This window comes from Eubalaena glacialis, chromosome 11 (assembly GCF_028564815.1).
Source record: "Eubalaena glacialis isolate mEubGla1 chromosome 11, mEubGla1.1.hap2.+ XY, whole genome shotgun sequence".
NCBI lineage: Eukaryota > Metazoa > Chordata > Mammalia > Artiodactyla > Balaenidae > Eubalaena > Eubalaena glacialis.
The window spans coordinates 67,900,573-67,914,207 of NC_083726.1; the positions used below are offsets into that span (position 1 = coordinate 67,900,573).

At 34.6% G+C, this 13,635-nt stretch overlaps 1 protein-coding gene across 1 annotated transcript in view; it reads right to left on the minus strand.

Annotated features, from left to right (window-relative positions):
• The window catches only part of PCED1B (PC-esterase domain containing 1B), a 422,128-nt gene extending 412,252 nt beyond the window's left edge, over positions 1–9,876 (minus strand). Inside the window, exon 1 of the mRNA XM_061205161.1 lies at positions 9,867–9,876. The gene's annotated coding sequence lies outside the window, so the exon portion shown is untranslated. The remainder of the gene's footprint in view (positions 1–9,866) is intronic.
• Positions 9,877–13,635: the final 3,759 nt, after the last annotated feature.

The window sequence follows — 13,635 nt, forward strand, 5'->3', positions numbered from 1 at the left end:
GAAAAATACTATATTTTCCTGCTGGAGATAGTTGCAAATTATGCTCCCAAAGACTTTTGAGTTATCTCGATTGGAATGTTATTCACAGGAAATAACAGGAAGATTCCAAAGATGTTTACCAGCAATATCACCAGGCACCTGCAGAAGAGGAAATCATCATTTTCGTCACAAATGGCTGTTTATGTGTTTAAAATCTGTGGTGCACATTTCTACCCAGGTTTTACTAGAGCAGTGTGAGATGATGTATTTTTGCTTCTGCACAAGCAGAATAAGGGTAGCTGCATGATAATACCCTCTTCCCTCTCCTCCCACCTTCTCCCGCCACAAAAGTACCAAATTCCTGTATTCTCAGAACATCAAACAAAAATGCCCTGGTGGCAAAGCCATTACCATTTAATGCCTTCCCTCAATCTTGCACCAAATACTCTGGGTGTATTTAATAACAGAGGAAAAAGGCATGTTTTATGAACTGTCTCTGTACGGTACATGAGACACCAGGCTAGAACATCTTATGGTCAACAATAAAGGAATATTTTGCCCATCCTGTTTGTGACATTGAATTAGTGACTTCTTCATTCAGTAGATCTTTTGTAAATGTTAAAACATCTTATGAAACATAGAGAGGGGCTTTATTTAAATTATAGAGCAATAGCAAAACAATGTTTATAGCTAAACTGCGTGTTCTGGAAGCATTTATCAATGTTATTCCCAATCCTCTTGTCATAGTTTTGTCACTGAACAATGCCCTCCCTCTCGTCTTCCATTCTCATTCAGAATTTTTAGAAGACCACGATTCACGTGGAGCTACACTACCCAGTATTGTTTGATACATTTTTATTTGATAAACATTCAGTGCAGGAAACTGTGATTGCTATATGTTTATGTATATAATCTTATTCTGTAGTCATCAGAATTTTAATGTATGGTACATTTGATTTTTATTTTTTACATGTGTAGTTTTCTCTCTTCACAGTCAAACATTTATCTTATTGGGGGTGGGAGTAGGGAATTAATTTGATGGGCTCAAAAATCCATGTGTATGTATCTGTTTATTGGGGATATTTTAAATTTGAAATCTGAGTTATGTAGTTCAGTAATGCTCTTCTTCAATGTTTACAATATTATCGTAATCATCTAGAAGAAAATAAGTTCCCTATTTGCAAATAATTATCAATACTAAGGTTGTTCTTTTAATTTAGCAGGTCTAAAATAGGATTTCATTCATTTTAGCTTGCACAGGTATTTGCTGACATTCATTTGCTATTTAATACAATGTTGAGCCATTTTCTATAAAAATAAAAATGCTAACACTACAAAGAGATGCGAATGATTATTCTTGCTCACTTCTACAACATAGTTTCATGAAATGGATTTAAAATTTAGTATTCATTGCCTAGAATTTCTGGAGTTTGCTCCTTTTTTTTTTTTTTCTCAATCAGTATCAAGCACATTTATTGTATATTTTAGTGCAGCCAAGTATGAAATATAGGTATATATAAGTATGATAAAATTAAATCATATTTCAATAGTTTTTGCTGGAATGTGCCTTAAGTAAATATATATTTGTTTTCTGTATTATTTTCTAGAGTCATAATACTGTAAAATGGTGCACTTTGTTAAGGAAATTGAGCATTACTAGAAACTATCATAACTTCTGACTTACTATTATTGGAAAAAATTTGCCAAGTAGCATTTTTAAGATATATTTCTATTTTCATTCATCTAAAGAGTGTATCAAAATAGAAAGTGAAAAAAGGTACCTTCTGAGTGTTAAAAAAAATGTTTGGTCTGAATGTATTTAAATGTAAATAACAAAGATTGATCCAAAAAATTGAAAACTGTAAAATCTGTATATATTTTGAATGCTTTACATGTGAAATGACTGACTTGAAAATATCAACATGTGTAATTATATAAATATTCAAGAGCAATACTACAGTGCCAAATAATAAAGCACCATTTTTTTTCTCATGGCCTTTTTCAGGATCATAGATCTCATAGACTGCAGGGCAGACATACATATGGCATCTTGTACTGGTTAATTTAGCCCCATTTATAAACAGATGAAAACTTTATTTTCTTATTTCATTTATAAGATGGTTCAATGTATTGGGAGGCTTTTTTATTACAGAAAGTGTATATTGGTATATAATAAATGAACTTTTCAAATGACTGTGATGTAATTTTCTTTCTATTGTTGAAGGCTGTGAATTATTTATACATGAAAAAACATTTTTAATCTAAATATTGTCTCTTTTATTTTGGTGTATGTTCCATTTTTATTGTTACTCTTGACATATAACTAACATTTATAGCTTTCAAAAATATAGTTGCCATCTTATTTTGGCAAAATACACAGCTAATTCTAAATCATTCTTATTTTATATCATCCTAGAATGAATGTGGAAGAAATGACTCTTTATGGTGAATTAGGGAGAATTCATTTGGGATGGAAAAAGAGGGACTAGAAGGAAGATGAGAATAGTAAAATAAAGACATGGAAGATTTGGGAGAAGGGAAAGCAACATGGGAGTGATGAGGATTGGGTAGAAATGGACTAGTAGTGGGATTGACAGGTCATATGCTAAGTTTATGCTTAACTTTCTAAGAAACTTCCAAGTAGGTCTCCAAGGTGGTTCCACCATTTTCATTTTCACCAGTAATACATACAAGTTCCAGTTGCTCCACGTCCCTGCCAACATTTGACATTGTCTTTTGTACTGCAGAGCCTTTCAAGTAGGTGTGAAATGTTATCTCATCATGATTTTCATTTCCATTTCCCTGATGACTAGTGTTGGACACTTTTCATGTATTTAATAGCCATTCATCTATCCTTTTGTAAAGGGTCTGTTCAAATCTCTTGCTTATTTTTAAAATTGTTTGTCTTTTTAATGTGTATTTGGCAGAGTTCTTTATGTATTCTGAATACATGTCCTCTGTCAGATTGCAAATATATATTCCCAGTCTATGGCATGTTTACTCATTTTCCTAAAGGTGTTCTGCAATTCCTCTCTTACTGGGATAAGATTAATTGGAATGGTATTGTCACAATTAATTTTTAGATTTTCAAGTTTGGAGGGTAAGAGTCTTCTTTTCTTTCTCTCTCTCTCTTTTTTTTATGTTGGTGTATTTTTGCCTTGTAGTTAGCTTTATTTAATGTATGCTAATTTAGTTCTTGTTTTATACAGCTCTTTGATTAAAAATAACTTTTTCTAAGTCACTTTAAATCTTCATTAGGACGCCCAAAACTACCTAGATAAGCCCAGAACATCAAAAATCCTTTCTGGCTACTTGTAATCAACTTTATTAGTTCTCTCAGCCCTTGTTACAGGCACATATAGAGGAAACGAGAAATTATTTCATTTCATTCTGTTTACCAGCTTGGAAGTTCTGCCATTTTCTCTGCATTTTCCTTCATGTGCAGAATCAGTTTGCGTAGCCTTTGCTCCTGTAGCATGCATCTTCATGACTGTCTTTTCCCAATAAAAAGATTTGTACTAATTATTACTGTTGAAGAAACTGATTTTTTTTTAAAGTTTAAAAAAAACTTTACACCGCACACCAAAATGAAAAAATTCAATATGAAATCCAAAACATAACCAGGAGACATTTTAGGAAAAACTATTTGATAGCTGCATGTGAAAGTAAAACACAATGGAAGAAATCACAAAGGCAATGATGAATACACATAACTACACAACATTAAAAAATAATTCTGTACATTAAAGAATAAACAATTAAAAATAATAGCTACTACAAAATACAGACCAATATATCCTTAATGTATGAAGATAATACAAATTAATAAGGGAAATACCAAGAATCTAATAGAAGAACGGGCAACGGGCATGAAATCACTGACAAGAAATGGATGGTGAATGAGTATTTACAAATAGTATGACCTCGCTATGAATCAAAGACAGGCAAGTAAAAACATAATTAAATAAAATTGTTTTGCCCGTCAGAGTACTAAGGTAAAGAAAAAGTAATATTCTGTCCTGGTGAGTGTGGGGAGTGGATCACTCTCATTCTAGTGACAGAAATCTTTGTTTTGCTAATCTTATCTGGAAAGCATTCTGACCATAGTTATAAAGATCCTCACAAATGTTTGTAGTACTCAGAATGGTCCCCCAAAGGTATCCACACGCTAATCCCTGGCACCTGAAAATATGTAGGGAAATGGGACTTGGCAGATATAACTGAAATACAGATCTTAAAACAGGGAGATTATCCTGAATAATCTAGTAACATAAGCCCTTAAAATCAAAGAACTTTCTTCAGCTGAAGTCAAAAATATTCAAAGTGTAAGAGGGACTCCACTTGCCATTGATGGCTTGAAGATGGAGAAGACCACATGGAAACTGTGAAAAAGAAATGAATTCTTCCAACAACTTAAATGAGCCAATAAGATGATTCTTCTCTGAGCCTCCAAATAGGAGCCTAGGGCACCAACACCTTGATTTGAGGCTTGAGAGACCCTAAGCAGAGTACTCTGTTGAGCCAGCCAGACTTGTGACCCTACAAATCTGTGAGATAATAAATGTGTCATTTTAATCTGCTAAATTTGTGATAATTTTTTATGGCAGCAATATGAAACTACAAAATTCAATGTTCTTGTCTTTTGATCCACCAATTTCTTTTATAAGAATCTATTCTCAGGAAAAAATCAGAGAAGTGAATTGACTAATATGTACTCATGTATTCTTTCAACATATAATGGGTTACAATTTTGAAATACTCCAAATATCCAAAATTGTGGAATGATTTAATAAATTCTAGGACCTTCATAGGCTGGAATATGACACAGTCATTAAAAATGTTTTTGAATAATCACCAATGAAACGAAAAGCTATGGTATCATATTAAGTGAAAAAAAACCAAGAATAAATGCTTTCTTATCCCAAGTTTACATATTAAAAATACATGGAATAGAAAAAAATGAAAAAGACCTAAAATGTTAAAAGTAGATATTTGTAAGTAATAAAATAATTAGCAATGTTAGTTTTCATCTTCATATGTTTCTGTTATTTTCTAAATTTTCTACAAAGACTATATATTCCTTTTATCGTTAGGAAAAACTTTTCAGAAGAAAAAAATTTTCTGCCTATTTATATTTTCTGGAAAAAGAATGAAAGCATACTGCCAATTTCTATATTTTCAGCTGAGTCTAAAGGCAGAATTAAATGAAAGTGCAATTTACAATTAGGGAATAGTCATTGATGACTGAAGCAGAACCTAAAAGTATGGGGCAGACCATGGCCAGAGGTGGGGCTGGGACGAGATAGGGATGACATGAAGAAAAGGGTGTAGCATAGTCAGTAGACCAGGATTTGAGTCCCATATACATGTTTTGGTCAAGTCATTTAATTTTATTGAGCTTTAGTTTCTTCATTTTTGCTGGAATAATTTCTGTGTAATGCAATTCCCAAGATCATTTAGCTTGGAATTGTTGGAAATGTCAGAAGTTTCTTTTTTGTAACATAGTCACAACTCTAGTTCAAATGTTTGGCAATAGTCATGAATAAGGGATGGAAGAACTCTCTCCAATGGGAGAATTCCAAAGTATACCATGCAGCAATGATTTCTGCAGCTTGGTCCTGGAAATGAGTAGATAAGTCAAATGCTTCTGAAGAACACTCTGCCTTGCCATTCAGGCTGAATAATTTAACAGGTAAACATCTGCTCAGTGAGGAACATGTGCCAGATTCCACACTAGGTACAAGAATACAGAGTAGTCCTCATCTTTAAGGAGCTTATAGTCTAGAGGAGGGAGCACATGTATACAGATAGTTACAATATAAAATGGAAAATTCTTTAGTATATACCCAGGATTCCCTGGAACTACTAAGGGAAATGCCCACGTCAGCCTTGGGAAAGAGAAGTAGTCAGGGATTGCTGGCAACAGATACTCCATAAGCTAAAGTACACATTGGAGTTATCAGGTAAAGAGATGGAGTACAAGAGCAAGCATTATGCGCAAGAACATGATTCCTCTCTTTGACCACTCACCCCCACACACACATATATGCACACGCCTTCCACATACCTTGTAGTAGATTTCTTCTGCTGCTATAAAAAATTACCACACACTTAGTGACTTAAAATAATATATTTTATTTTCTTACCACAGAAAAAGCAGGGATCAGTAGAAGCCCCAGCAGAATCATATAAACCAAGCAGATTAAATAAAACAACAAAGATTCTTAACATTAAACTGTGCTAAGTACTACAGCCACAAAGTAGGCCAGGACCTTTGTGTCAAATCTAAACAGAGTGACTGCCTGCTACAGTAAAAGATTTAAATAGACAGAATGTCTGATACACAATTGAAAATCATCTGTCATACCAAGAATGAAGAAAATTAAAATTTGACTGAAAAAGATAATCAACTGATGCTAACACTGAGATGAATCAGATATTGAAATTATCTGACAAAGCTTTTAAAGCAGCAATCATAAAAATGCTTCAATGATCAATTATAAATTCTCTTGAAATGAGTGAAAAAAAATAGAACTTCTCAACAAAGAAACTGAAGTTCAAAAAAGAACCAAATGGAAATTATAAACTGAAAAATGCAATAACAGAAATTTAAAGAAAAATACATTGGTTGTTCTCAGTAGTAGAATGGAGATGATGGAAGATAGAATCAGTGAACTTGAGTAAATACCAATAGAATTCACCTAATCTGAACAACAGAAAGGAAGGAAAGAGACTGGGGAAAGAAAGAAAGGAAGGAAGGAAGGAAGGAAGGAAGAAAGAAAGAAAGAAAGAAAGAAAGAAAGAAAGAAAGAAAGAAAGAAAGAAAGAAAGAAAGAAAGAAAGAAAGAAAGAAAGAAAGAAAGAAAGAAAGAAAGAAAGAAAGAAAGAAAGAAAGAAAGGGAGAGAGAGAGAGAGGGAGGGAGGGAGGGAGGAAGGAAGGAAGGAAGGAGGAGAGAGAGAAGGAGGGAGGGAGGAGGGGGAAGGAGGAAGGAAGGAAAGAAGGAAGGGAGGGAGAGAGAAAGAGAAAAGGAAATAAGAGAAATGAGCTGTGAACATATGTGGCAAAAACAAACAAAAAAGTCAACATTTGTATTATCAGAATCCTAGAAGGAAATGAGAAAGAACTTGGTGCTAAAAGACTATTTGAAGAAGTAATGACTAAATACTTCCCAAATTTGGTGAAAGATACAGAGCTACATATTTTAAAAATCTCAGTGATACCCAAAGGATAAATCAAAAAAAGTCCACACCAAATAATAGTCAAACTTCTAAAAACTAAAGATAAGGAAAAAGTCTTGAAAGCATCTCAAGAGAAATAAAATGTTATCTATAGAGGAACACTAATTCAAATGTTTGAGGATTTCTTATCAAAACATGTGGAGATCAGAAAGAAGCAGCACAGCATTTTTCAAGTGCTGAGAGGAAAAGAACTGTCAACTGCAAATTCTATATCCAGCAAAACTATCCTTCAAGAATGAAGGGAAATAACTACACTCCCAGAAAAAGGAAAACTGAAAGAATTGTTGCAGACCTACTCCTAATGATTGACTAAAGAACATCCTTCAAAAAGAAAGTAAATGATAAAAGAACAGATGTTAGAGCAACGGTAAAGAAGAAACAAAGGAAAGACCAGAAATATGGATATATACAATAGACTATTCTCTTCATGAGTTTTATAAATACATTTTGTGATTGAAACAAAAATCATAATACCATCTCATACTCAAGGAAATAATTTTTTAAGTCGTGAAGGTAACAGAGACCTAAATAGAAGTGAAGCCTTCACAATTTGCTCAAGGTGATTAAATGTTGATACCAGTTGACTGTGATAAGTAACATATGTATACTGCAATACCCAGAGCAACCACTACAAAACTATCCAGAGAAATACATTCAAAAACACTATAAATAAACCAAGATGAATTCCTCAAAAATGGTTAACCCACTGGAAGCCAAGAAAAGAGAAACAGAATAATGAGAATGAGAAGAAACAAAAAGAAAAGAAATAATAAAGTGGCAGACTTAAGCAATTACATACCAGTAATTACTTTAAATGTAAATGGTTAAGTACACCAATCAAAAAAAAAAGATTAGAAGAATGAATAAAAATTATGACCCAACTTTATACTGATAACAAGAAACTTGCTTCACATTCAATGACATAGATAGGTTGAAAGTAAAAGGGTGAGAAAATACATACAGGCAAAAAATTAATAATAATAGAAAAGCAGGAGTGGTTATATTAATATCTGGTAAAGTAGACTTCAGAGGAAAGAAAAGTATTAGGGACAAAAAAGTGAGCCTTTGTCCCTATCATGTAAATAAAGATAAAAGGATCAATCCAGCAGAAGTGTGCACACACCAAACAGCAGAGCCTCAAAATACGTGAAGCAAAAACTGACAGAGCTGAACTAGAAAGATGAATCCACAATTACACAATTATAGTTTCAGATCTCCACATTAATCTCTCAGAAACTGATAGAACTACTAGACAGAAAATCTGCAAAGATAGAGATCTGAACAACACAATCAACCAAAATGTTCTAAATGATACATATGGAACACTACATCTCCAGCAGCAGAATACACAGAATTTTTTCAAGCACCCATGGAACATTGACCAAGATAGACCATACCATGGACCATAAAACAAATCTCAACAAATTTAAGAGAATTAAAATCATACAAAGTGTTTTCTGACCATTATGGAATCAACTAAAAATCAATAACAGAAAGTCATGGAAATTAAACAACACACTTTTATATAACCCACGGGTCAAAGAAAAAGTATCAAAGGAAATTTTAAATACATAGAACTGACTAAAAATTTTTAAAAAAACAACATATCAAAGTATGTGGGATGCATCTAATGCAGTGTTGAGAGGAAAATTTATAGCACTAAAAATGCTTACATTAGAAATGAGGAAAGGTCTCAAATCAATAATTTAAGTTCCTATGTTAAGAAACTAGGAAAAAAAGAACAAAATAAACCAAAAGAAAGCAGAAGGAAGAAAAGTAACAAAGGTAAGAGCATATATCAATGAAACTGAAAATAAGACTAGAGAAAATCAACAAAACAAAAGCTGATTCTTTGGAAAATTCAAAATTGATAAACTTCTAGCAAGACTGACAAAATAAAAAGAGAAAAGAAAGCATTGTGTTTTAGTTTAATTGACAGCAATTTTCCTTTTCTAGTGGTTTATAAAATAATGGTGCATCTTAAAATTTAAAAACATCTTAAGTTTAGTAAAATATACTTTTGTAAAAAAAAAAACACCCCACCTTATTAACATTCTTTGGTCAAAAGTATATGGGGTCTATTTATTCTAGAGTTCCTGTGCATGGTAGTACAAAACGGTATGGTTACTATCACCATGGGCTACTCTAATTCTAGAATGGTATTGTATGTGTGTGTGTGTGTGTGTGTGTGTGTGTGTGTATGCGTGTCTGTGCTTTGGAGGTGGGATGGAGGGGGCCAGGCCAACCAAAGGAGGGTTACAGAAGGTGACCAAATAAAACATGAACTCACTGCAATCTGAATTTTTTCCGAATCAGCCTAATTTTGGTCTAACTGGTTAACTTAGTAGACTCCTAGGAAGAAAATATTATATTCATTTTATTAAAGGGAAATTTAAGTTCCAGGAATGAAAGAATAATAGTGAAATGGTCTCCACACTGCACTTGGCCTTCCTCGTCTCCATAAGTCCCAAGCCTGGATCATGCAGTGTGTAGCTCCAGCAATAAGCCTCTTAGACAAGAATCTTTACTCTTAGTTTGACATTAAGTGTAACTGTCACCAAGCTGGAGTATTTCCACCAGCCCTGTGGGTGCAGGGAGAAAACCAGAACCCCAGTTCTCCCCTGTTCATAGCTCAGCCTCCCTGGCACAGGGTCATGGAGCATTTTATCAGGGTCATTTGTGAATAAGCTACATGATATTGATTATTTTATGGTCAGGTTCCTGGTATTGTTATCTCAAAGGAAAACTTGACTGTTCTCCATGAAGTGATGGGCTTATTTTTTCTGTCATTGACAGGTTTTTAACTTAAAATTTTGGAATCAACAAGTTTTACTTGGTGAGTAAAACACTGTCTAAACCTGGTCTGCAGCCCAAACTTCTGTTCCTAGATGGGTAATCAGCATTTCTTTTAGCCTATGCTAACTCAGCAACTTAAAGAGAACCAAAAACTGTTGTCATTTTGCATTTATCTCTTCCTAAAGGTACAAATCTTAGCCAGCTGCTGATGGGTTGCTGGATGAGTATTGCTGCTGCTGAAATGACAGTAGTCTTCATCTTGCTGTGCAGGAAAAGGAAAAGAAGAAGATAGACTATTTCATAAAATAATTATTTACCTATGAAGGATGCTCATCACATAGATAATTTTCTATTTGATAATGTTATGAAATGAAGTACTATTTAGTAGAACTTTATGTAATTATTTTCACTACTTGTTTAGAATAAGAGTTAACTAAATTAAATTATTTTACTTCCAACTCCAATTCTGCTGATGGGAAAGTAGAAAAATTGAGAAGTGAGGCTTTGGAGGCTTGAGTGGTAGTTAACACCCCCTGCCAGGGGATCCTGGGAAAGCCCCCTTGCATCAAAGCCCTACCCTCAGAAACACAAATGACCTGAAGCAGATCCTCCCTGGGGACCCGCTGAGTCTACAAAGGCGCCTTCAGCTAGAGGAAAATTTAGAGGAAAACTTACCAAGTGAAAGTTGCAAAATTGCTGTATTCCTGTGATACTTTCAAAATCTCCCTGAAAGACAGATTGCCCAACAGTTTGGGCAGAATCTCGCATTAAAGTAGAGGGCCAGGACATAGCTTCCTGGTTTATGCAACTCTTCACATCCCAGCCCCATGTATCACTCATCAGTAACACACACACACTGTGGTGGACTGAATGTTTGTACCCCTGCCAGTGTCATATGTTGAAGCTCTAACTCCCAATTTGATGGTATTTGGAGGTAAAATTGTTGGAAGGTAATTAGGTTTAGATGAGGTCCTGAGGGTGGAGCCCCCATGACGGGACTGCTGTTTTTATAAGAAGAAGAGACCAGAGTGTTCTCCCTCTCTCTCTATATCTCTCTCTCTCTCTCTTTCTGCCATGAAGAGGCAGAGCCATCTGCAAACCAGGAAGAGGGCTCTCACCAGATACCAAATCTGCAGATACCTTGATCTTGATTGCATGGGAGAATATATTTATAAAGCAAATATTCACAATAATGAGAAGATAAGAGGATAGAAAACCACTTAAGCAAGACCCTTCTGAAATAAAAAGTTGCTTTTGGATTAGTTTGTCCTGAGGTGTTTAAAACCATTAACTTTATGTAACGAAAATTCTCCTGCTCCAAATAAGGTTACAGCTTAGAAATTTGAGTGTTCCGTTTTTGTTTTCATGATCTTTCATCAAAAGATAACATTAGTATTTCTTAATTTTCATATATTAGTTCATTTGGAATTTTGATATTTTGTAACTTCTCCTTAATGCGCAGTGTGGTGTCACTGCCATGAAATTGGAAGCATGCACTTAGAATAGCAGGGTGAAGAGTTATCCTGTAACACGGAGGCTTTTTAAATTTAGCTTTTAGCAAGTTAGATGACTAAGGACTTAAAATGGAAAAGCAGGTCAAAACAATTTCTTGTTGCTGATTTTGTCACCATAAATACCCACCTTGTATATTTTTAGCTTTTCAGAGCACACTCACATACACAACATAATCTTCAAAAGACGCTCATAACCTCATGAACTACATAGAGGATTCCATAGGATTCGTTTTCCAAACATCTTTTGACTCCTTGAAGGAATTTTGTAGGAAACTGAACTACCAATCAAATCTGTATTGTTCAATTCCTAAATGCCAACATCAGAATACCATTGACTTTCCTGTGTAACAGTCAGCATTTGTTTAATCCTTTGGCATCATGCTGTGCCCACCCTGCCCCTTCAGAAGCCCCACAGAGTCAAACTCTCAGCCACCCTTCCTGTTCTGCAAACCTGCTGTTAGAATAGGGTCTGATACTGGTCAGTTACAGCTATGGCTAAATTTAAGCCAGTTGTTTCCCTCTTCCTGGAGTATTTACGTATAAAGCTTCTCTCAAACTGAGATTTAAAGCTCTGATATTTTTTGTTGCGGTTAAAAACACACCTTAACCATTTTTCATCTTGCAAAATTAAAACTCAGTACCCATTGAACAATCCCCCCGCCGCCGAACACACCCAGCCCCTGGCAACCACCATTCTAGTCTCTGTTTTTAAGAGTTTGTCTACTTTAGATACGTCATATAAGTGGAGTCATGCAGTATTTGTCTTTTTGTGACTGGCTTATTTAACTTAGCATAATGTCGTCGTAATATTATTGTAGCATACGATAGGATTTCCTTCAACATTAATGAGTTAGAAATTTAAAAAACCATAAAATTAGAGACATAATTAGAAAGCAGTAAATAGAAGTACATTGTAAGAGGTGTTTTATGGGCAACTTTATCAACCATAATATCGATACTGTTCAGATTGGGCAAACTCTCCTTGAGATGAGAATAGTTGGAGAAGTGGTGTGCCTTAAAGTTCAAAATGGATGAACTACTTATTGTTCGCTCCTAAATATCATAGAAGGGATAAAAACCAAATCTTTCAAAGCACTAGTAAACCAAAAAGCTGACATTAGCAGACCAGAATATTAAGGAATTTCTGTATGATATAAAGCAGATGGACTGAACTTTGATGTTGGCAAAACCTAACAGAGTTTGGGAATCTGCTTTCCAGGCCATTGCCTATAGCATTCGCCCCAGTTAAAGTCCTAAGAACACCTCTCTAGACAATAGGTTTACTCGTAGAGAATACCCAACATGAGCCCAGGGGCTGGAGAGAGAGGTAGTGTAATGTCCCAGGTCACTTCTGGCTTCTCTGTGGACATACAACCTCACACTCAAAAGATAAGCCTCTCTGGACTTCAAAAGAAGCCCACCTATCACATCGGACAACTCACTACAGAGCCAGACCCCAGCATTTGATAAAACAGAAACAAAGCCAATAAATGGAGGAGGCAGAAGAATTATCATCAAGGGAAGCAAAATTAACGCAAGCTATTAAATGAATCCTAAAAAAATCTTTACAGAAATGTTTTCTGAGAATTCAAGAAAATTATATCCACTAAATGAGAAGTGTTTAGTATGAAACTTAAGCATGAGAACATTAAATAATTCTTGGAAGTTAGAAATCTGGTTGCTAAAATGAAAACTCAGTAGAAGGACTGAATATAGGAACGGGGAGGACTAGAGACACGCTTAGCATCCTGGAAGCTTAGGCTAAGGACTTTTCCAAGAACACAGCTCAAAAAGAAAGAAAAATGAAAACCATGAAAAGTTAATAAACTTGGAGCTGTATCCAGATAAATATACATCCAGATATTTTACCCAAGAAAATGAGAACAGAGAGCATGGAGGGAAAAATAAAATCAAAGAAATAGTGGAAGAAATTTATCTATGCTAAAGACAGACAAGTGTGTTCAAATCAAAAGGGCTCACTGTGAGCTTTACGCAAATATTAACCAACAACACATTTTGGTGATTTTCATGAACTCCAAGGATGAAAAGAAAATTCTACAAACTTTTAAAAAGAGAGAGAGAGGGTGGAAGGAAAGGAACATTGCAA